The sequence below is a fragment of the Sturnira hondurensis genome, unplaced genomic scaffold, assembly GCF_014824575.4.
Source record: "Sturnira hondurensis isolate 20B ecotype Veracruz unplaced genomic scaffold, ASM1482457v3 Scaffold0004474, whole genome shotgun sequence".
Taxonomy (NCBI): domain Eukaryota; kingdom Metazoa; phylum Chordata; class Mammalia; order Chiroptera; family Phyllostomidae; genus Sturnira; species Sturnira hondurensis.
The window spans coordinates 14,074,061-14,078,621 of record NW_028077105.1 but is presented as its reverse complement, the minus strand read 5'-3'; the positions used below and the strand labels follow the sequence as shown (position 1 = coordinate 14,078,621).

Here is a 4,561-nt window from a genome sequence, read left to right as displayed (position 1 = left end):
TTCCCATGAAGACTTTTCGCCTCTAATTCCATTTCTTATCTTAGTGTTCTGCCCTCTTTCAGAGCATTACTCATAATTTGTTTGAAGATCCTGTTCACTGTCATTTGGCTCTTCCTTATTAGTGTTGATACCGCTGAGGAGGGTTGTCTCATCACGACACGCAAGAGAAAATCTCCCCACCTTGGGAATGTAAGGATGTGTACAACCCAGAAATACCACACAAAAGTTCAGGGTCTTTTCCCCATGGTGCAATTTTTAGAGGTCTAGTTGTCTGGGGCATGTTGACACAGCTTTTTAAAAATGAAGGTCAGGTTACTGCATCTCACTTCATCTTACACCTAGAAAGAGGCAAACAGCTGGGGGCCTCTCTGGATTTTTAGAGACAACATATAGCTCATTTGGACTTACCATTCTAACTCATTTTCTAAGTATCTCCAAAGGCTGCCAGTCTCGAGTGGGACCAGGGACAGAGAAGGCTGTGTATTAGGTTCCCCCGGCAAGCTGTTCTCCAACTAACCCATATGACTGAGCAGATCTCATGGTCCTTGAAGTGGCAGGTAGATAGGGATGCTGTACGGAACCTTTGGCAGGTCCCTACATAAAATCCCAGATGGGAACTTCAACAATTGGGGAGCAAAGTTTTGCCTTATTTACAGAAAACTCTCCTCCTTTTGAAAAGCAGCTTTTGGCTTGATGCTAGACAAGCTACAAATAACTGGAAGCTTGATCATGGGCCCCCAGGTTACCAAATCACCTGCATGTCCATCATGAACCAAGTATTTGGCATTAAGCCAAAATGTTGTGCATGTACAGTAACACTTCATTTTTTAAAAGATTTTATTTATTTATTTTTAGAGAGAGGGGAAAGGAGGGAGAATGAGAGGGAGAGAAACATCAATGTGTGGTTGCCTCTTGTGTTCCTCCTACTGCAAACCTGGCCAGCAACCCATGCATGTACCCTGAGAATCGAACCTGTGACCCTTTGGTTCACAGGCTGGCACTCCATCCACTGAGCCACACCAGGCAGGGCTGCAAGAGCACTTTATAATCAAATGAAAGTAATATGTACATGATTAGGTTCAAGCAGGTCCTGAAGGCACAAACTGGTGTATAGGCAAATGTCTTAGATACTCATGGTCCATCTTTCTGCCTAAGTTGCTTCCTCCATCCCACCCTGTGCCTATGGCCTCATGGGGAACTCCCTGTGACTGACTGACTGAGGAAAAACAGAACTTGGGGTGTGGTTTACAGGTGGTTCTGACAACTATGCCACCAACACTCTAAAGTGGAAAGCTGCAGGACTATAGCTCCACTCAGGGGTAGCCCTAAAGGATGGTGGTAAAGGAAATCCTTCCAATGGGAAGAACCCACAGCAGTGTATGTGGCTGTTCATGTTTGCCTGGAAGAGGAGATGGCTAGAGACATGGATCTACCCGGATGCAACACAGAACTGAGTATTTGGATGAGCAGTCAGAGACTTGGAAGGAACACAATCAGGAAACAGGTCACACAACACTCAGGGGGAGAGAGATGAGGTAGACCACTCTGACTGTGTAGAGTATGAAGAGGTGTATGACCCATGTTAGTGCTCACCAAAAAGTGCCATCCACAGAAGAAGATTTTAATAATCAAGTAAAAAGTTGCCCTTCTGTGGATATGCCAGAATCATCCCCAGCTACTGCTGTCTAGCTACGTGAACACAGAGAGTGACCATAGAAACTAGGATGATGGTTTTTAATGTGCTCAGCAACACAAGGTTGATCAACCTGCCCAGAGACAAAAGCTGAGATGCTAATCTGGCACCATTCCTCTGGTAGTCTCGGCAGCCACCTGCTGGCATGATGATTATATCCAAATTTTTCCATCCTGGCCCTTTATTTTCACTGGAATAGACCTTCTCTGGATATGGATTTGCCCTCTTTATCTACAATACTTTTGGCAAAACCATCATTTATGGACTTACAGAATGCCTACTCAACATCATAGAATTCCACACAGCATTGTTGCTTCTGACCAATGAATTATTTTACAACAAATGAAGTGTGGCAGTGGGCTAATGTTCATGGACTTCGCTGATCTTAATATGTTACCTATCACCCTGGAGCAGTTTCCCTGACAGAACAGTGGAATGCCCTTTGAAAAACTCAGATGCGGTGCCAGCTGGACAGCAGCACCTTTGGGGGCTGCAGTGATGTCCTTCAGGATCAGGTATATTATCTGAATCTGAGACCAACGTGTGGTGCTGTTTCTTCCACACCTAGGATTCAAGGTGCAGAAGTAGGAGGGGCCTTTTCATCATCACCTTTTGCTTCCTATTTCTGCAATGTCTTATTTCTGCTGCTTTTCAGGTTTTATTTCCCAAGGAACAAATATCTCCACTGGGTGACACAGTAATGGTTTAACTAAACTGGTTTTTGAGACTGACAACCGGACACTGTGGGCTCCTTCTGGCGCCAAAGCAATTGTCACAAAAGATGGGGAAAGTTTGGGGAGAGTTATGTAGCAGGCTTCAGTTATGCTTGCATTTATTTTTTAAGCTGCATTGGAGCTCTGTGTAATTATTATATTGTTCCATATGCTTTTTATAGGTCAGAAATATAAAAATAATTACCCAAACCACATACAATCAAATAAAATATTTGTTAAGAAAATTCACCTAAGATTTGTAAAAATATTTATCTAATATTCAAATTTTAAAAACTTTGTAAGTACAAAAATGAAATTAAAAGTTGGATAAATTGACTCCGTTTTTTTAAATCCTCACCCAAGGATATGATTCTTGATTTTGTATTTAGAAAGGACGGGGTGGGTGCGGGGACAGAGAGAGAAACATCGATATGAGAGAAACATCGATGAGCCGCCTCCCTGATGCTCCCTGATCAGGGATCAAACCCGCATCCTAAGTATGTGCCTTGTCAGGGAATCGAGCCCACAACCTTTTGGTGCACAGCATGACACTCCAACCAACTGAGCCACCTGGCCTGTGCTAGAAGTGACCCTCAAAAATGTAAAGTTTTGGTGTGGCAGTGCTGTGGCTGAATGGGAGGTCCAGAGCAGGGGAGTGCAGACTGTTCAGCCACCCCCACGCCATCATTCCTGCTGCAGGTGGCGGCCGTCTGCTAGAGCAACCCGACCTACGCACGAGGTGCACAACATCCTCAGCAAAGGGGGATTCAGTGCCTGGTCCTTGGGAACAGGGACTCACATGAAGCTTCCAGGGCCAATGTGTTTGGTTTCAAAGCCACATATGATCAGATTACAATGGTCTCCTTAGGAAAGACAAAGAATTCTGCTCACAGAATGACATTTTTGCACATTTCAGACAGAAATAAGTGAATCAAGTCTGGCCAGAAAGTTTCCAGAACTGGAAAGACCTGTTTGACCTGATCCTCACCTGCAAAAAAGAGAGTGTAAGACCAGGTGGTGGACAACCGGAGTCCCAGAGAGCAGGAGACCTGTCAGCTGGTGTTTGTGATCCATGTGGACATCCAAGACAACCAGGAAGGGTGCCTGGGATGCTCCTCACCCATTAGCTCTGCCAGTGCACTCAGCACACGGAGGACAGGAAGCCACGAAGAATGTTATTGATGGTCTGCAGGAGTCAAAGGAGAACAGCAGCCAGACCTTCCTGCGCACTGTCTGCTTCAACTGAGTGGCCAGCCACTGCCCCAAACCAGCCTTCTTGTGCTTCTTCCCTTTAATGCTTTTTTCTTCTTGACCCTTGTTTTTACTCCAAGAGCTGCTTCCCATGGAGAGCAGCAACACCCATGCACTGTACACAGAAGGTTAGAAGGAAGATAGAAGTGCAGACCCACCACAATCAGGTGCAACACTGATAATGCAGGTTTCTCTCTTTAACCAAAAAAGAAAAAAAAATGTGTAGTATATTTTCTCCAATAAATCTGTGTACAAACACCTGAATAAAGCAATGAACTCTATTATAAGAGAGCTATAGTTGTCAAATAAAAGATGTAAAATTTTAAGATACTATAATGGTGGAGACATGTCATTAAGGATTTGTCCAAACCCTCAGAATGTACACCACCAACAGTGAATTCTAATATAAACTATGGTTTTTAGGTGATAACAATGTGTCACTGCAGGCTCATCAATGATAACAAAGGCACCGCCCTAGTGTGGGATGTCGACGATGGGAGAGATCGCGCATGTGGGGGAAAGGGGGTTTGTAGAAAATCTTTGTACCTTCTCATCAGTTTTGCTTGAGAACTGCTCGAAAAAATGCAGTCTCTTAAAATGTACAAAAGTCAAATTTTTACATTGAAAAATTGAAACAAAATTGTCTACACTAGAATACTACCACAAAGAAGAAAAACATGATGTTCTTCGTGTATAGAAATCAGACAATTGAAAAACACAAAGGCACTAACAGAAAAATGACAAAAGCATATGAACACACAATTCGCCAACAGAAGATAAAAATGGCTGCAAAACATAAGAAACTAGTTAACTAGTTTTTAGTGAATTTCACTAATAATCAAATAAATGCGTAATAAATAAGAATTTAAATTTTTATTTCTAAATATCGTAAAGCTTCAAAATT

General features: G+C 43.0%; 1 pseudogene; it reads left to right on the top strand.

Annotated features, from left to right (window-relative positions):
* Positions 1-3,039: 3,039 nt before the first annotated feature.
* On the top strand, positions 3,040-3,652 carry LOC118986783 (RNA polymerase II subunit A C-terminal domain phosphatase SSU72-like; annotated as a pseudogene).
* The last annotated feature ends 909 nt before the right edge of the window (positions 3,653-4,561 follow it).